The 21,140-nt window shown below is 34.4% G+C and overlaps 2 long non-coding RNA genes across 4 annotated transcripts; one reads left to right on the plus strand and one right to left on the minus strand.

Annotated features, from left to right (window-relative positions):
* The first annotated feature begins 3,285 nt into the window (after nt 1–3,285).
* LOC127144209 (uncharacterized) lies at nt 3,286–6,339 on the plus strand. Of its 3 annotated transcripts, XR_007815775.1 has the most exons (4): nt 3,288–3,600; nt 3,707–3,791; nt 3,878–3,977; nt 4,224–6,339. It is a non-coding gene; the product is annotated as an uncharacterized LOC127144209 (long non-coding RNA). The 3 variants fall into 3 exon arrangements; XR_007815777.1 differs by having other exon boundaries at nt 3,286–3,600; nt 3,700–3,791; nt 3,878–6,337; XR_007815776.1 differs by having other exon boundaries at nt 3,287–3,600; nt 3,878–6,337.
* An 11,486-nt stretch (nt 6,340–17,825) lies between these two features.
* Nucleotides 17,826–20,424, minus strand: LOC107991962 (uncharacterized). Its single transcript, XR_001764307.2, has 3 exons — nt 20,042–20,424; nt 18,743–18,794; nt 17,826–18,379 (listed from the first exon to the last, which is right to left on the minus strand). It is a non-coding gene; the product is annotated as an uncharacterized LOC107991962 (long non-coding RNA).
* Nucleotides 20,425–21,140: the final 716 nt, after the last annotated feature.

Genomic DNA, 21,140 nt, shown 5'->3' on the forward strand with positions numbered 1-21,140 from the left:
AATATTTAATATATTATCGATATCACGCTTTTAAAATATTTAATATATTGTGAAGGCAGACCTTTTCTTAAGATAATTAATATATATATATATATATATATATATATATATATATATATATATATATATATATATATATATATATATATATATATATATATATATTCAAATTTTCAAAAATATCTTTTCTATTAAATATTTTTTCAAATTCCAATTTTTTTAAAAGAAATATATATTAATAAAATATGTTATTAAATATTTAAATCTTCAAATTTCAATTTTAAAAAATATATTTCCTTATTAAATATATATCAAAATTCTATTTTTCAATTTAAAAATTTTCTTTCCAAATTTCAAATTCCAATCTCCACAAATTATAATATTTGTTCACACTAGATTTTGATGTGATGTGGTTCGATCTAGAGACTTGGAAGAAAGCCTGGATCTATAAAGGAGGTTTGAAGAGACTTCAATCTCTTGGGAGAATTCTCTAGACCTTCTGCAGTAAAAAATTTCCTACCCACAAATAAATAGAACTCCTCTATTTATAGAGTTCTCTGGTGGGCTTTTATGGACTTGACTCTGTTCTGGTCCATGGACGGCTCAATCAAATGGATTTGGGTTCTATTTTATTTTAGACTAAATTAAACTTATTTTTGAGCTCAATTAAATTTTAACCTAACTAAATAATATTTAATTGAACCAAAATAATTAATTTGATGCAATTGCCATAATAAAGACACCTGACATCATTAGAATTGTCCAATTTGTCTTTAAATTTAATTTGGGACACATGTCAATTTTTTAGTTAATCCCAAATACAATTGTTTTAGTAAATGATGTGGTAATTTATGATTGGTTCAAAAATTTCTTATTTAACAAATGTCCCTTTCGAGATTTATGCACATGTATGGGTGGGTGAATCTCGAAAAGTTAAATTTAAAGTCCAAATACGAGCATTTTTTTTTTTTTTTTTGCTCAATTTGACATATCCAATTAATCAAACTATGAATTTAGTACATGAGTTTGATTTAAATTTGAAATAAGGGTTGAGATATAACCAATCCTTAATTTGAGAAAAGTTTAAGGCTTTATCCCTAACTTAGTTTTGTGTCGAGGATAAAAATTTGATGATATTTTTTTTATAAAATTTGGAACCATATTTTAATTTGAGACAAATATGAGATTTCTAGCATACTCTAATTTGACATTAGATGCTGTCCAATTTTAATATTGGGATAAAATGACCAAATTTAATTTTGAGATAAATATGAAATCTCAATCTTGGGGTTAAGTTGGATTTATGGTTTCAATTTAAATTTAAGATATTTCAATTTTAATTTGGGGGTAAAATCTAAACTTTGAGATATTCAAATATGCTTAATTATCTCAAAAAGTGGAACTCAAGATTTTATTCCAAGAATAACATAAGATAGTTGAAGTTTAATTTAATTTTTTAATTTTTTAATTTTTTTAAAAATAAAGTCATTAAAATATGTTTAAATATCAAAAAAATGAAATCCGAGATTTTATTTCAAGATAAAATAACATAAGATAATTCACTTTTAATTTTTTAAAAAATAAATTATTAAAATATGTTTAAATATCTCAAAAGTTAAATACGAGATTTTATTTCAAGATAAAATAACATAAGATAATTCACTTTTAATTTTATTTTATTATTTAATAATTCCAACTCTTTTTAGGAATTGGACTTGTTAGCCTTATAAATAGACTCATGCCTTGATCATTCTTTACCCATCAAGCAGAACAATGGTACAAGAAAAACTTCTCTTTCCCTTTTTTTTTTCTTCTTCTTGTTTTTTTTAAACCTTTGAAGGTCCAATACAAGTATATATGACTATCGGCGTCCTACTTCTTTGACCGTCAACTTCTCAACTTCTTAGGGTTTGTCCATGATAGACACGTAACTCTATTATGGCACCCTCTTGCTTCTTAGGGTTTTTTCATGATAGACACGTAACTCTATTATGATACCCTCGTGCTTCTTAGGGTTTGTCCATGATAGACACGTAACTCTATCATGACGCCCTCCTGCTTCTTAGGGTTTGTCCATGATAGACATGCAACTCTATCATGGCGCCCTCTTGCTTCTTAGGGTTTGTTCATGATATACATGTCACTCTATCATGACGCCCTCTTACTTCTTAGGGTTTGTCCATGATAGACACGCAACTCTATCATGACACTCTCTTGCTTCTTAGGGGTTTGTACATGATAGACACGCAACTCTATCATGACACCCTCTTGCTTCTTAGGGTTTGTTCATGATAGACATGTCACTCTATCATGACGCCCTCTTACTTCTTAGGGTTTATCCATGATAGACACACAACTCTATCATGACACTCTCTTGCTTCTTAGAGTTTGTCCATGATAGACACACAACTCTATCATGACACCCTCTTGCTTCTTAGGGTTTGTTCATGATAGATATGTCACTCTATCATGACGCCCTCTTACTTCTTAGGATTTGTCCATGATAGACACGCAACTCTATCATGACGCTCTCTTGCTTCTTAGGGTTTGTCCATGATAGACACACAACTCTATCATGACACGCTCTTGCTTCTTAGCGTTTGTCCATGATAGACACGCAACTCTATTATAACGCCCTCATGCTTCTTAAGGTTTGTACATGATAGACATATTACTCTATCATGACGCCCTCTTACTTCTTAGGGTTTGTCTATGATAGACACGCAACTCTATCATGACACCCTCTTGCTTTTTTAGGGTTTGTTTATGATAGACACGCAACTCTATCATGACACCCTCCTACTTCTAACGGTTTGTTTATGATAGACATGTTACTCTATCATGATGCCCTCTTGCTTCTTAGGGTTTGTTCATGATAGACATGTCACTCTATCATGACGCCCTCCAACGTCTACTTTGCTTCACATATTCTTTGCTTCAAGATCATGTCATCAGCACTAACTTGCTTCCGATGAACTTTATTGGCAGAACGATGCTTGTCTGGAGTCCGACACCTCGTAGTACTTTCAGATAGAAATCAACTAAGAGAGAGATGGACTTGACTATGATGCATTGAAGATGAAGATCGACTGTGCCGCATTGAAGATGATCATCGTGTGTGCTGCATTGAAGAGGATGATCATCTACGTCGCGTTGTAAACCCGATATTTTCTTGGTTTAATTTCTTTAAATGTGGAAAAAAAAAGAAAAAAAAATGGAAATTAAGTGTAAATATAAATATATATATTTATATATTAAATAGTTTTATTAAATTAATTAAAGAAAAGAAAGAAAAGTAAGGACAAAAAGAAGAAAAGGAGAAGAAAATTTCATTTTCTCTTTTCTTCTTCTTCTTCTCTTCCCTTCACCGCCAAGTTTGAAGACATCCAAGTTCCCTTTATTTTTTTTTTCTTTTTCCTTCTTCAATTTGCAGAGAACTTCTAAGAGAGAGTTTGGAAGAAGAAGAGAAATTTTACTAGAATTTTTAGGTTGAAGAAGAGGAGGAGAACTCAAGCAAAGTGTATCAATGGCTGAATTTTAGTTCATTCTGCACATCACTGGTTTTTAATTCGGTTTGAACTCTTCAAAAGGAATTAAGAGGTGAGATTTACATTTACTGAAAGTTAACGCATTTTTAAACAAACTTTATGAAGAACGTTGGAGCAAATTCGGATTTTCATTTGGTGCTTTTTGATGAAGAAAACAGGGCAGTTGGTTTTCACTCGAAATCAGGAGGTCTCTGGTTTTTCTTGTATTTCAGAGTGTATCGGTGGAGTTAGAATTTCTATTTGGTATGGTTGGAAAGCTTATTCAATTTACTACAACTTTCATGAAGAAATTGTAAACCAAAAACGACTAAAAATTGGTTAAATCGTAGGAACAAGTTAAAGAGGTCGTGTGCGCGCGATTCTGGAAGTGGTTCTGTTTTGAGGATTATATGTGTTTATGCACGGGGAATCAGATTTATATGTCTTCAGGTAAGTTTTAGAGGATCTCAAAATGAAGAGTTTGATATAAAGAACACTCATTTTGGTTAAGTATTGAGAAAGTTATAGTTCTTTGAAGTTTATGTTAGAAATCTGGAAATTTTAGAGAATTGTTGAAATAGGATTTTATTTCTTAAGCTTTGTTTTCGTGAGCGTCATCTTTGGTGCGACATGTTATGTATATCTTTAGGAAACCAGAATGTTTAAGGTTTTAATACTCGGTTGGGTTGTTGGCAGGCCGAGAAGAATTAAACCGAGCTTATAGACCAAGGATCTAGCCCAAGACTGTGAGTGACAAAACCAACTTTGAAATATTTTCCATAACTGTTATTATGATTGAATGCGATAAATGTTTATTTACGAAGCCATGAAAGGTATTTGAATTTCATGACTATTTTCAAGTATACATTTGGAGACTAGATTTCTTAAAGAAATTTATGCTAGCACGTAGATATTAAATGTTTGGAAAGTATTTAAACCACAATATTTTAAGCAAAGCATGAATTAGTATGAAGTTTTGTTTTAAGAACTACAATTTTCCACGAAAGAGCTGAGTAAAGTTCGAGCTTTGTGTAAAATTTATAAGCAGACATGTTTTAATATTTTATGATGATTTATGAAATTTTCATTAACTACATGATGAGATCTTGAGCCTGAGGCTAGAGATTACCGTGTGCACACTGGTTAGATTTCGTTGTTGACGTTGAGTGTACTCCATAACAATGATGCTGTCGTGAGTGCTGGGCGGGCCCCACTACGACAAAGACGATGGGAGTGCTGGGCGGGCCCCACTACATCGTAGTGCTTGTAAACGTTGTTGTACTAGGTGTACCCTACACAACGTAGATTCGTCATGTTAGTTAAAATGCTTCGATATACTTGATATGCCTTGCTAGATTTCAATGATGAACATGCTGAGTATTTAAGGAAGCTATTCTTACTATTACACATTTACATTTACGACTTGTATAAACAGATTTATATGTGTAAAGTTTTCACGTGCTCTTATCTTTAAATTCATAGTTTTAAACTGAGTCACTCACTGAGCTCCATAGCTCACCCTTTCCAAAATGTTTTACCCATTTTCCAGGTAGAGATCGACTTCCCGGTGCCTGATAGACTGCCTTAGTCTGCTGAAGCTTCATTATCGATTGCCAGTATGTGTTTTGAGTTGGGCATAAAGTCTGTTGTGTTGTGATGTATTCACACCCTTGTATGTTATAGATACTCCACAGTTTGTATAAGCTTTAGGAGCTGTAGTTGTGTAAATTTTGTTGGTTATATTTTGATTAAGGTGTCTTTAGGTTTACTCGTGAAATTGGTAAATTTTGAGGTACACTTCATGTATGTGTTTGATTAGCTGTGTTTGACTAGCCTAGGATCCGATGTGTTTTGTGGCATGTACAATAGTTTATATACTAGATTGGCAAGTTCATCACATGAAAGTTTTAAGCAGAGTCGACAGATATAGGTACAGAATAACGTTGTTCGTCGGCTTCACGCCATCTTTCGGTCTAAGGTAGCAGGTAGTTCGGGAGGGGGTGTGACACGCGTTGCATTGAAGATGATGATCGTCTACGTCGCATTGAAGTGATGATCATCTGTGTCGCATTAAAGATGATGATTGCTTACGTCGCATAAAGATGAAGATGTTGATCGCCTCGGCTACAACATATGTGAGAAAATGAAGATGATGCTCTTCTCGGTTGCAATGTTTTAAGATGACAATCTTCTCTGTTGTAACATATTTGAGACGATGACCTTCTCGGCTGCAACATTTTTTAGACGACGAAATTCTCGGCTACAACATATTTGAGACGACGATCTTCTCAGCTACAACATATTTGAGACGACAATATTCTCGGCTGCAATATACTTGAGACGATGATCTTCTTGGCTGCAACATATTTGAGCCGACTATCTTCTCAGTTGTAACATATTTGAGATGATCATCCTCTTGATGTAATTTATTGAAGATGAAGATCTTCTTACTGTAACATATTTGCGATGACGAGCTTCTCGGCTGCAACACATGTGTGAAGATGAAGATGAAGATCCTCTCGGCTGCAACACATGGAAAGATCCTCGTCTGTAACATATCGAAGAGGAGTAGAGCTCGCTAGTCAACATTTTAGAGAGAGGCAAAGCTGCACCTGCAACGATGAACTTTAAAGCCTTTGAACTTGAACTTGAAGAAGCAACGATGAAGTTTCTTGAGGAAGATGAAGCTAGCTATCTTAAGAAGGTAGACAAGTAAACATCTCTGTTGTCACCAAAGAAGCCTAGCTACGGTTCACAAGAGTCTGGAGGCTACACACAAAGATTTTAAGAACTTTAAGGGAAAGCTTTAACTTTTGCCCCCATTCTTTTTTTTTCTTTCGTTGTATTCTTGTAAATGCAAAATTTTTGTTGAATGATAATGAAAATATTCTTATTCTGGTGTGTCTGCTCCTGAATTTTATTTTGTATTGTTTATGCATCCTTTACTATATGCTTACATCATCACAACGAAGAATAATATATATATATAGCGTGTGACTGAACTTAAAGTGAACTTTTAAGCTGCCTACGTACCCTTTTTATAACATAGGGATCAAGTCATAACGTAGTTCAACTTTTTTTTTTCTTTTGTCATTCACCTATTAATCTCTTGTGGGCTAGGAGCACCATGCAGTTTAGGCTCTTGCGATAAGGAGCTTTGCATATTTAGCAACTTTTATTTTCATCAAGAATTTTCTCATCTCCTTCGTTTATGGGATTGGTGAAGATAATGAATCTTGGTTTCACGGTCAAGGAACCTTCTGTATTTATGTCAACGGAAAATTTCCTCTTAATACGTGATGGGATACGAATGTGAATCTTATCGTCATCATTTTCTTCATGAAATGGTTTTGCCTTCAAGGATTTCATCTCTCTTTGTTGTTGATCGTTTGTCATCTTTAGACGATCAAAAGCAGGTGTTGAAGGTCGATGTTTCTTCGATGTGGAAATGCTTAGCCTTTTCAAAGCTGAAGTTCGAGCGTAAGTAGACGTTGGACATTGGTTTTCTTCTTCTTTCGTGGCCATACTCAATCTTTGAAAGACTGAAGATCGAGTAGTTAAAGGCTTGATACGATTAAAGACAGAAGTCCTTTGCTTAATTTATTTGAATTGTCTACTTCTTCATATGAATCACAATTGTTGTCGACTTCTACTATGCTGGTAGTATGACATGCAGTGACTTCTAGTATTTCTTCTGGATGATCCTCAAGGAAATTTCTTGGAAGGAATTTTGCCAAAGTTATCGACCGTCGAGGTTGGAGGAAGTCCTCGTCTTTTCCTTTCATGGGCTTAGGCTTCCACATCTTCTTGTTCCTTCTTCCCTTCTTGTTATGGGAGATGTTTCCTTTTGAATACTTTTGATGGAAGTGTGATTTCGTTTGAATAGAACTTGTTTGTCTCTCTTTTTTATGAGCCACGACTATCCATTCTTCGCCCTTATCCTCAATTGGCTCTTCTTTGTTTTGAGAGTTCGATGTCATGATCTTTTGTTGGAATCGAACAAGTATAGGTTCGAAAGTCCCAACTTGAATCAAACTTTTCCTTTGATCATAAAGCAGTATTGATGGTGAAACACTTGAAGTCATATTGACTGCAACATGATTTGTTTGAGCTACTTCATCAATATCCAACTCAATCTTATTTTCACGAGCCAACTTTAGAATTAGCTCCTTCAACACGAAGCACTTTTTAACAGGGTGACTAATGATCCGATGATACTTGCAGTAGTTAGGATCATCTACTTTTCCTGCTTGCTCCGGTCGTTTACATTCTGGCAACTGAATAAGTTGCTTCTCTATTAATTGCTCCAACATGTCTGCAACATCAGAGTCAGGAAAGGGATAAACTTTTTTTTTTTTGTCTTTCTCTAAGAGTTGGGCATGGCTTTTCATCGCTATCATGATTTCTTTCATGTTTTGTTTCTTTTCTTTTAGAGAAAGATTTCAATGGAGTATCTTGAACAAGCATAGACTCGTTTAGGACATTATTTGCAATCTTTTTAGTGTCATTGATTTCATTCTTGTCACTCCTTGTTCTTTGAACCAAGAAATCTTTTGCTCCTCTATTGACTATACTCAACTCCATATCATGGGCGCGAGTTGCCAATTCTTCAAATGTGCGAGGTTTTATTCCCGTAAAATATAAGAAGTTTCTAGTGCATACCTTAGGTGCACATCTCTACTACAGACAGTTCTGTGAGCTTTTCTTTGCAATCTAGGCTTAGAGCTCTCCATCGGTTTATATAGTCGTTGACTGGCTCTCCCTTCTGCTGTTTTGTATTTGTTAACTCCATCATGCTAACGACACGCCTAGTGCTATAAAAGCGGTTGAGAAACTCTATTTTCAGCTGCTCCTAGCTATCAATTACTTCTGGCTCTAGATTAGTATACCACTCGAAAGTATTTCCTTTTAAGCTTCGAACGAGTTGCCTGACTAGTTGGTCTCCTTTTGATCCTGCATTTTTGCATGTTTTGACAAAGTAGGCGATATGCTACTTTGGGTTGTCCTTTCCATCGAATTGCTGGAATTTTGGAGGTTGGTACCCAAGTGGCATTCTCAAGTGGTCGATTCTTTTGGTGTATGGCTTAGAGTACATGAAAGAAGTTTGCGGCGGTCCTCCATACTGAGCTCTAATGGAATTCGCGATCATATCCTGTAGCTGCTGAACTGAGAGAGAAGCAACAGAGACTGATTGTTGTTGTGGTTGGTTTTCCTGCACCACATTCTTCCCTTTATCAGTAGCTTTGACAACAGGAGTTTGACTTGACTCAGTAGTTTCACAAGCCTTCATTTGATCTTTCAAGGCGGCGATTTCATGATCTCGCTCCTCAACAACTTTCATTAGGAAATTTATTTTTCTCTCCATCTCTGCCATGGTTGCCTCGCAGCTATCATATTTACCATCATGACAAACACTACTTCAAGGTGTGATTCTTTGTCTGATAGATTAGAAGCAGGCGTAGAGTTGTTGAATAAATGATTATCTCTGATGATGATCCCGCCTTTAGGAGATTCTATCAGTTGTTCCAAACTTTTCTTCTTGAGGACAAAACCTTGTTCTTGTTCTTGCATGCTTCTCTTTAAGTGACTTTAAGTGACAAGTCCAATGTAAGAGTCACTTGCAGCAGAAGATTTGGATGCAGCCTTATTTGTTGCCATTGATTTTCTTGTAGTTGGATGACGAGAGAGAGATGAGAGGTAGAGAGGTCCCACTGGACGTGCCAATTTGTTCACACGAGATTTTCGGAGAAATTTGATTCGTGGAGTTGAACTTGTGTTGATGTTGTATTTATGTTGATTTGATGCGATGTGGTTCGATCTCTAGAATTTGATCCTCTAATTCTCTCTCGGCTGGATGCTTACGCTTGGTTTGAGGAAGCGAAGCACGTGATGTTCTTGAAGTTGAAGTCTTGGAAGAAAGCTTGTATCTTCGAAGAAGCTTCGATCTTCGAGGGTGTTCTTGAAGTTGAAGACTTGGAAGAAAGCTTGGATCTTCAAAGGAGCTTCAATCTTCAAAGGTGTTCTTGAAGTTGGAGACTTGAAAGAAAACTTGTATCTTTAAAGGAGCTTCAATCTTCGAAGGTGTTCTTGAAGTTGGAGACTTGGAAGAAAGCTTGTATCTTCAAAGGAGCTTCAATCTTCGAGTGTGTTCTTGAAGTTGGAGACTTATAAGAAAGCTTGGATCTTCAAAGAAGCTTCAATCTTCGAAGATGTTCTTGAAATTGGAGTCTTGGAAGAAAGCTTGTATCTTCAAGAGCTTCAATCTTCGAGGGTGGTCGACTTCCGGAGTTGAGGAGGCTTCTATCTCTCGGGAGAATTCTCTCTAGACCTTCTAGAGTAAAAAATTTCCCACCCCACAAATGAAGAGAACTCCTCTATTTATAGAGTTCCCTAGTGGGCTTTTATGGACTTGAGCCTGTTCAGGTCCATGGATCATACCCATGGGCTCAATCACATGGATTTGGGTCATATTTTATTTTAGACTAAATTAAACTTATTTTTGGGCTCAATTGAATTTTAGCCTAACTAAATAATATTTAATTGAACCAAAATAATTAATTTGATCAAATTGGCATAATAAAGACACCTGACATCATTAGAATTGTCCAATTTGTCTTTAAATTTAATTTGGGACACATGTCAATTTTTTAGTTAATCCCAAATACAATTGTTTTAGTAAATGATGTGGCAATTTGTGATTGGTTCCAAAATTTCTTATTCAACAATACCTTTCCAAATTTCAAATTCCAATCTCTACAAATTCAAATATATTTTCGATCTCTAAATATATTAGAATTTGTAGAGATTTGAAATTGAAATTTGGAAAGATATTTTTTAAAATTGAAAATTAGAATTTTGAAATATATTTAATAAGAAAATATATTTTTAAAAATTAAAATTCGGAGATTTAAATATTTAGTAACATATTTTGTTAATATATATCTTTTTTAAAAATATTAAAGATTAGAATTTAAAATTTGAGAAGATATTAAATAAGAACATGTATTTTTGAAAATTGAAATTTGATTTTCTTTAAAAAAATCCACAATATATTAAAGATTAAATATAAATAAATAAATAAATAAATAAATAAATAAAAATATATATATATTAAATAACGTGAAAAAAGAAAATGTAGGGTCCACGCATTGAAGTCGTGGACCTCGTCTACGACTTTCAAACTTAGTCTTCTATATAATAAACATATTTAATTATATTTACAAAAAAGTGTGGGATCCATAATATATTAAATATTAAATTTATATATAATAAATATTTTTTAAAAATGTAGGGTCTACGATATATTAAATAATGTTAAAAAAGAAAATGTGGGGTCTATGCATAGCAAAGTCGTGTACTGGGTACACGACTTCGCCCAAATTGCCCTATTTTTTTTGGATAGTTTACCTTCTATCCTATTTTTGACATTATTTTTAAAAAATAGATTATTAAAAGAAAATATTCATTAAAAAGTATCAAATAATTAAATTAATTTTTCATGTTACTTGACAGTTTTTATCAAGTATATAGATATCTATATCTATACCATATATAGAAGGTTGGAAATGGAGAAATTTTCTAGCCTCATTTTACCGTTTCATTATAACTTTCTTTTTGTTTTGTTTAAGTGACGATTTTGTCATTAACATAGTTTTAGTATTTATGGTTATTTTCACATCAACAAGATAGAAGTTACATTTCTTTAACTTTTCATCTTATTATTATAACTTTTCTTAAAATTTTAAAATTTTCTCTTCAATTAATTATGTCATTTAAATTTATCCAAATTCATTCACATTCCTCTCTATATCTTTTTTCTTCTAGCTCCAGATTCTCTTATCTCATATTAACTCTTTCTTATATCTTTCAACCTTTCATATTCTTCCTTTCCAAATATTTGGGTATAAATATCTCATTTTTTTATTTTTATTTTCACTCATGTTCACAAGTCACAACAAAATGCTAGGGGTGAAAAAGAAAAGCAAATCAAATTTTGCTTTTCTGTTCTCTTCTATTTTGTTTTATTTTGTCTGTTTTTTATAGAAAGTGTGCTCGTGTATATTCCTTCATTTATAGGTTTCTTTTTACTACACAACAGAAGTTGGGAAAACTTGAACTATCAACTTCCTGCTTGACATGTAGATATGTCTATGCTCTTTATGTTTAAATTATGTAATTTTATATTTAAATTATGTAATATTGAGAATCTTTTTTAATGTAACCGTGAGAATCTTGCTCATGTTTTTTTCTTCATTTAATTTTTTTTATTAAAACTTTTATAAATTTTGAGATAGGATATTATGATATTTCTAAATTTATTATTTATTTTCCATGCATTACAATGTAAATATAAAAAGGATATAAATATGAAAATATTGAAATGACTGTTCAAATTTTATAAAATTAAGTTAAAACTATAATTTTTGTGTGTGTGATTTTCACGTGCATCGCACATGTTGTTTACTAGTCAATTCTAGAAGCGTAAAGTATTGCCAAATTTTTAGTAGTGAAGAATAAATGTAGAAGAACAGACAATAACAAATGATTTAACTGCCGTACACATCTGATCCACTACTACAAATTTGGCCTTCTTTGATGTGCAAAGCACGTCAAAAAATGTCAACCTTGATGGTCAAATTTGGCCGTACACACCTTATCCACTACTATTGAGCCTCTCTTAAGTTTCTTATAGTATGAGGCAACTTTATGGCAACTTCATCGGGCCTACAATTTACATATTAATAAAAAAATATTTAATCCAATAATAATAGAAATAAATTGCTTAAATCAATTAAAATATAAGTGGAACGACCCAAAATAAAGGTAATTTTAAATTTAATTACCTTAAGTTCAATTTGAATCATGTTGAAATTATTTTGGGTGTTAATTGAGTTATTTTGTGGAAATTATGGCTAATTAAATAAATGTTGGAAGAATGTTTAATAGGCTTAAAGATTTGGAGATTTATGTTATTGAAAGATTGTGATTGGTTAATTTACGAGATTTAAGGAATTAAATTATCTATAGTTTAAAACGAATGGTGAAATAATTATATTAAGTATGATATAATTATTAAAGATTAGTATATTATGGAATTTGGAAGGATAAAAGTGATGATGTGATTGAGGAAAGAGAATATTTGATTTTTATTTTGGAAAATCAAAAAAGAAGAAAGAAAAGAATAATGTGATTGGGTAATAAATTAAGAGAATGTGTGATTTGTTTTGAAAAACATGGAAAAGAAAAGGAAAATAAATTGATCGTAGTAATAATAATAATAATAATATTTATTTTAAGAACCAGGATACATGCAAGTTACTATTCATCCATCTCCTTCCTCACACACAAAACTTTAGTCGCCCAATGCAGATTCAATCGTCGTCGCTCGTCGCTTGTTACGGTCGTCTCCCTTCTTCTGATCGTCTACTACCACTGAAGATCCAAGCCATTTGTCCTTTCGCGCAGCCTCACAACCAAGTCGTTTGTAAGCTTCCATTGCAATCATAAACATGTAGTGGACTTAATTACCTGGAGGTCGCCCTTGACAACCTCAATATATTCTCTGCCAACGTTTGCCCACTTAAGGCAGTGGACGGAAAATGTCTTTTGCACACATAGGCCTATTACCTAGCTGAAGCGAACGACGTGTGCGAAAATAGGCTTCTCCGCTCCGGGACGATCGTCATTGAAATGCATCCATTGACAGCAACGTGGCGCTCCAACTTTAAGAGTCGAGACTGCGCACGTCTCCTAGGAGTTGGAGTCGCATGTGGTTGAGAAGACGACCGTGCTCAATAAATTATAATAAAATATAATGTTAGAGAAAAAAAATGAAATAATCCTAAGTTAAAATGAAAGAAATTCTTAGACTCACCCGCATTGTCGTTCACGAACGATGACCCTCCCGCAAGATTATCTAAATCGTCTTCAAATTTGAGGAACATAGCGTCCCTCTCTAGAAAATTATTACGTCTGTATGACACGATGCCTGTGAACATAGAAAAAAACATTCAATAAGCAAATACGAACACATAGCTACAATCAAATATATAAAATACATAAATATGTAGGTACGTAAGTTGTCACTATAATTCGTCGTCGTCACTTGCATGTGACAAGTGTTCATCCACATCGTCGATGAAGTCGTCAGTGACATGACGTACAACTGGTCTTTCAACGATTGTGGGATCAACATCAATCCTGCACAGAGTGTCATCCTCGATGTGGTCATCCACTTGGTGGCTTATAACGATTTCTAGTACATTAATATGGTCGTTCTCAACATTCTTTACTTCTGGCACGTCTCATATACGCTTATTTTAGACGACTTGCACAACTTTCCAATTGCTATCATTTTTTGGGTAATCTACATAAAAAAACTTGATGTGCTTAAGTCATAAAAATTACAGGTTCCTCCACATACCAAAAACGAAATGTGTTGACAGACTAGTACCCTAGTTCAACGTGTGTTCTTTGATTTTTGCTTAGGTTGGTGTTATACCACCGACACTTAAATAGCTATATATTTCTTCCCAAAGGATATTGTATGTGCAACACTTCGTTCAGAACATCGTAGAAATTATTGTCGCCACTTCCACTTGCATAGCTTTCACCAATGACCATTACTCCACCGTTTTGAGTATTACGTCGGGAATCAAGCTCAGACGTGTGAAATCTCAGACCACCCATAATGCATCCATTGTAACAATGAACGTCAAATGATGGTCCCATCACAAGTGAGAAGAAATCATCAGATAGATTTGCAGACTCACGCAATTCTAACACCTGAAATGAATGTCACAACAATTATAGACATCTCACGTGGTTAAATATGTCGGTGCTTATATGTCACACTAAAATTTGCTATATATCTATGCTCGAAACCATTCAGGGAATGCCCGTTCATGTCTTTTATACAAATTCGTAGCATTTTGAGCATGTCGACGTATTAGCCTCAAATGTTTCCTTACGGGGATGAGGATATGTTTAATTTCTATAAGAAGAATGTATAACAAATATTTAATATTTACAAAGATGAGGCATGCTTACTTGCGATACTCCAATATTTCATCTACATTGTTCAGTATGTACCAATGGAAGAGACGTTTCTCTTCCTATGATATAGCACGAACATTTGACGCACTTAAGGGTCGTACTTTCTACTTGAAAATTTCAAAGACACCAATTACCTCGTCCTCTATAATAGTATCATCATTTTGCTCATCTCTTGGTAATCGAGTTTCTATACCACTTAGGTAACGTGAACAAAAGGTGCTTGATTCATTCATGACATACGCTTCTACAATCGACCCCTCAGGATGTGATTTGTTTCTAACATACTATTTTAACGTGCGTAGACTTCTTTCAATTGGATACATTCAACTGTAACAAACTGGACCAGTAAGTTTCGTTTCATATGGTAAGTGAACGTCTAAGTGTATCATAACGCTAAAGAAGGCAGGTGGAAATATTCTTTCCAACTTACAAAGTATAATTATGATATCTGCTTCCAATCTGTCTAAATCACTTACTCTTATCGTTCTGGCACACAAGTCACGAAAAAAATTACATAATTCGGTAATAGCAGTGTACAAGTTTTTCGGTAAGAATACTCGAATACCAATGGGTAGCAGTCGATGTAATAAAATATGACAATCATGGGTTTTGAGTCCTGATATTTTTCCCTCTCTTTCATGCACACATCTTGATATATTGGAAACAAATGCATCGGGAAAGTTAACTGATTTCAGGAACTTGCAAAACTCAACTCATTCACTGTTAGTGAACATGTAGCTTGTGTGTGGCTTCACCAATCAATTACCAACTTCTACACGGTGTAAATCCTTTCTTATCTTCAGATCTTGTAGGTCTAACAAAGCATTCATGATATCCTGGGTTTTCCCTTCGATGTTCAACAACGTACCAACCAAATTGTCACAAATATTCTTCTCAATGTGCATTACGTCAAGTTTATGACGTAATAGTAGTCTCGACCAGTAAGGAAGTTCGAAAAAAATTCTTCTCTTCGTCTAATTAAGAGCTCTCTTTCTTTTTTTATCCTATATTAAATGATGTTTACTCATAACTGGAAAATCCAATTGATCTAGTTGTTCTAATATTTCATGCCCATTCCTCACCACTGGAGGAGACCTACGCTCTACCTTTCCATCATGTAGGCTACTTCTACGTCACACGTGGTTATCTGGAAGATAACATCTATGTCTCATGAAAGATATTCTACCTCGTATCCCAAAGGGCGATCTATCACCCATGCATATAGGACATGCCTAATACCCCTTTGTACTCCACCCTGATAGGTCACCATACGCCGAAAAGTCATTAGTCGTTCATAAAAGGGTTGCATATAACTGAAAGAACTGACCTGTAAGAGACTCATACGTATGCACCCCAAAAGTCCATAACTCTTTCAATTCTTCAATCAATAGTTGGAGATACACATCGATTTTCCTACTAGGAGATCGAGGACCGGGTATGAGCAGTGACATGAAGAAATTTGTCTCTTTCATGCATTTCTATGGTGGCAAATTGTAAGAAAGTAACACAACAGGCTACACACTGTACGAGGTACTCATTTGACTAAATGGGTTAAACCCATCTGAAGCCAAGCCCAAACGGACATTCCGTGGATCAGAAGCAAAATCAGGATATTCAGAATCAAAAAGCTTCCAACCCTCTGTATCAGTTGAATGTCTCAACACATCATCTGTTTCAATACGTTTATTCCTATGCCATCTCATGTCATCAGACCCTTCCTATGTTACAAACAAGCGTTGTAATCTCGGTACCAAAGGAAAGTGGCGCAATACCTTATGCAGAATTTTTCTTCCTCTATTATGATTAACCTTGTACCGAGCCTTGCCACATGTAAGACAAAATGTTGCAAATCAATAAACTCTTTCCAATACAATACACAGTCATACTTGCACGTGTGAATAATTTCGTATCCCAAGCCTAAGTCACGAAGTTTTCGTCTTGCTTCATAAAACGAACTAGGGATAGTACTACTACACATTGGAAATGTTGCTGTTAAGAGTTCTAACAACATGTCGAACGACTTGTTACTCCAACCATTTAGAATCTTCACATGCATCAACTTAATCAAAAAATTCAACGATGAAAATTCAGAACAACCGGGGTATAACTCATTATGTGCTTCATTCAATAAGTCCTGAAATATGTTTGTTCTATCTTCATCTATCTCTACCCCAACACCTCATCGACATTTCATCATCCAAACGACGTTCCTCTAATTCCTCTTCCTGTTCAATCAGGACTTGTAAATCATTTAACATACCAAACATATCATCTTTTCATTAGATTGCCTACTACTAGTTCCTTCATCAAAAGGATTATTACTACTAGTTCCTTTCTCAAAGTTTTCTGTACCTCTAAAGCTTAATGACTCTCCATGATACACCCATTCTTTGTATCAATAGTCAATAGATGTCATCCCACACCCTCTAATGAGCTCCAATTTAAATTCAAACATCTCTTGCATGGACACCTTAGTCGTCCATAAGCATCAACATGAAACTTGGCAAATTCTAAAAATTGGGTCACTCCCTGTCTATACTCAAGGGAGAACTTATTTCTAATTTTCATCTAACCCTTATCCATCGTTTAAGTCCCTAAAACATAAATAGGTTTGATTAGAAACATATCTCTCTCCCTCTCTCACATCCATAACTTAGTCACCTAAATTTTACTAGTTTTCAATAATATACAATCTCTCAAAATTTTCACTAAAATTAACTTCAAGCTGTCACACCCCGTTCTAAGTTTTCCCCTCTAACCTAGATCGTGGTGTGAATTTACTCTTTAAAACAATCCTTAAACGTAAGATTGATAAAATGCTTCCCAAAAATTCTAAAAACATTTCGACAGAGTCTCCCTTGAAAAACGGATTAACCACACCTGAAAATAGAAGAAAATCACACTTCTATGCTTTTCAAAAACTCAAATATCATCGAGTGTGTCTCACCACACACTTATCTAGATAATTTCAGAATCTCATTCAGAGTTTATATTCAACTACGAACTAATTACAAAAAAAAATTACAATTTAATAAAAGACCTCTCAAACTCAAATTCTCATCGTGACTATCGTTTCTTCTAATCACCCAATAATGCAATAGATCCCATAAGTAGATACGTACAACAAGAATGGGAAACTATAATCAATGATAGGAAAGCACAACCAATGCTTGGTCCTTGGCCGCTACTTGGGAGGGGGGAGAAAACATTGAAAACGTGAGCTAAAACTCAGTGAGTGGCAAGTTTTAAAAGGTAAAAGTTCATAAAACATATCTTCAAATCGTTTAAATATAACATCAATAACGAAATAATAATTACAGGGTTAAAATCATATATTACCATAAACCACAAGCAAGGCCAACAAACCTAGACCCAATCAACCGTGGCAAGGTGACTAAATATACGACCAAAGATAGCTCACACATGACCAATGAATCATGCGACCAAAACTAGCTCACGTATATTTAGTACCCGCCACGATAACAACTTCCATCCAATCCGATCCAACCAATCCAACCCAACCATGATAGCATACTAAGCATACAGCCCAAGGATAGCTCACACGTGCTCTATATCAATAAAGAAACACGCGGCCAAACGGAGCTCACACATACTTAGCACATACCATGGTAGCAACATACCGCTTCTATGTGCACATAGAGCCACCCACCATGGGTTTAGCTAGGCCCGAAGTCATATCACAATCCTCCATCCACATACTCACCTAGGCTCAGGTTCTCGGATCTTCGGTCACGGCCTCTTTCGATCCTGGAATCCTCTGACAACCGTAGGTGGCGCTACAGAAACACATTCACGTAGCTTAGGGAAATTACTTTCTCGTTCACCATAAGCATCAATTAACCATATTTCAAAACCAAGTATAAAAAAATTTCAAATATGATTTTAGAAAGTTCAAGCCATGCACATTATTACAATCGCGATGAACAAACACATCATTTAAGTGTAATTGAAAATAGGAAGTTGAAACCCGTTTTTATAAACGCCAAGTCATAACATTCATTAAATCGCTATGCGTAAAACACATTGTTTAAACATAAACGAAAACATGGTCATAAGCGGTTTAGGTCATGGTAGTTTCCAAGCAATATCAAGAGATAACATGTATATGTATAAAGAAAGCTTAAAAATAAACCACTCACAATCAATTACTCGATCCTTCGGGATTTTACGCTTTCCCCACTTCAATTTAGCCTGAAAAAAAGATTAAGGTTTATCAATTAACTTCACAAAGCAAAACGACACAACAATCTTCAACATACTTCATAAAGCCAACTCAAACTATTTTATGTTCCAAAGACTCTAATTTCTCTCTTCCAAGACTTAAATTGGATTATCCCTTCATGCTTTAATCTATTCTAAAAATTCCAACTTTGGACCCTTAGCATTACATTAATATCTTAACGATACAAGCACCCAATCATGAGAGAACTCACTAAAATTTACCTAAAATCATATCAAAATCACCTCGACAACACATTTTTTAAAATTTTTCAGATTCGCAGCATGAACTTTAAATGATCACAAATCTTCCATTACTTAACCAAATTAAGTGTTCTTTATGTCAAAATCTTCATTTCGATGTCCTCTATAATTTATATGAAGGAAGAAAAATACGATTCCCAATAGATTGCTACAAAAATGGCCCGAAATAGAGAGAGTTCAAAAATAGAGTTTTTTGCTATCCCATGACTTGTTTCTAAAATTAAGTTTACTTTCAATCATATTTAGCTCACAATTTCTTCATAAAAGTTGTAGTACATTGAATAAGATTTCCAACCATACCAAATAGAGATCCTAACTCCACTGGTACACCTTAAAATACTAAAAATAACAGAGTTCTTCTGATTTTGCGTTAAAAACACATGCTCTGTCATTTCTGTCAAAATTCACCCAATGGACCTCAAAATTTGCTTAAGCTTCCTTCATAAAATTTGTAAAAAATGAATTAGATTTCAGAATATTTAAACCTCAATTCTTAATTCTTTTGTTGTAGCTCAAATCGAAATAAAAACCAGAAGTGTGCAGAGTAGGTCAAAAATCTGCCATGATTGAAACTTTCTTTGAGTTTTTCCCCTTCTTCTTCAACCTTAGAGCTAAGAAATCTTCCAAAACTCTACATCTATCATTGAATTGAAATGGGTAAATTAAAATCAAAGTCAAAACTGAATGGGTAGTCGAAGCTCTTCAAAACTTTCAACTAACTTAAGAAAATCTTACCCAAAACTCTATTTCACATGTTAATAATTTCACCTTTACTAATTACCTAAATCTTGACAAAATCCTTATCGAACCCGCTGGACAGCAGCTAATCAACACAATAACTCTTCAATCTTACATCAAAACGTGATATAAACTAGTCATTCAAAGCCAGAAGCTACTGGGTATTATATATCTTTAATTAAACCAAACCACAGAACTCGTCAAACAATAAAACTGACCTCAACTTCCAAATCCGACGAGGCTAGCGATGGCAGAGGGTGGCCTAGCACGACGATCTATAGGAAGTAAGTAGCAGGGTGTGACTCCAAGCTGGCTCGACTCAATGATCTCGGACGGAACGACATAGAATAGCCGGAGTTCGATTGATGGTAGGGAAGATTTAAACGTCGATGGTGGTTGGCGTGGCGCGCTAGTCGTCGTCCAACGTCAGAGGAGGGTTGTCGATTTGGTGGTGGCGTCGGCGTGAAGGAGAAGAAGAGAGGGAGAGATGAAGAGAAAAATTGAGAAGGAGGGGGGAGAAAGGTCGGGTGTGAGAAATTGTTTAGAGAGGAAGGAGGAAGAAGATCGTGAGTGAAGGAGAAGAATCAAGAAGAAGAAAACACCTTTCCTCTTTTTTTTTAATAATAAAAATAATAAAATGACCAAAATGACCTTTAATTCCAATTAAATTCATTTTTCACCTTTCTTCATTCTTTCCAACACTTAACTAAACAATTTATGTTTTGAAACCCAATTAAAAATAGTTCTAAAATTTCCTTATCACCCGAATCAACCTTAAGGAGAATAAAAGTATTCCAACTTGTTTTTCACAACTTAGAGAATATTAATATACATAAAAGAAAAATAGAACAAGGGCTTACACAAACTACAGAGGCTACCATAACTGCAGGATAGGCAACACAAAGTAATTATTAATTAAAAAAAATATTGTATCTTCACATCCTACCCACCTATTCCAACAACGTTACGCCTTAACAAGCTATCCTACTACCATACCCCTTGAAACCATCCCAAACATAAACAAATTCAAAACAAAAAAGATTACCATAACTGCAAGATAGCCATCGCAAATAGAAACAAATTCATAACAATAAATGCTACCATAACTGCAGGATAGTCACCCCAAATCAACAACAAAGTTATTCAACACAAATAGGCTACCATAACTGCAGGATAGCTAAAACAAATATTAACACATATTACATTTTCAATTCAAACCCCCCTTCAAATTTCAATTCAAACATAACCCCCCTCCCCTTCAAATTTGAATTCAAACATAACCCCTCCTTTTCAAATTTCAATTCAAACGTATAACAC

Source organism: Cucumis melo, chromosome 12 (assembly GCF_025177605.1).
Source record: "Cucumis melo cultivar AY chromosome 12, USDA_Cmelo_AY_1.0, whole genome shotgun sequence".
In the NCBI taxonomy this organism is placed as follows: Eukaryota; Viridiplantae; Streptophyta; class Magnoliopsida; order Cucurbitales; family Cucurbitaceae; genus Cucumis; species Cucumis melo.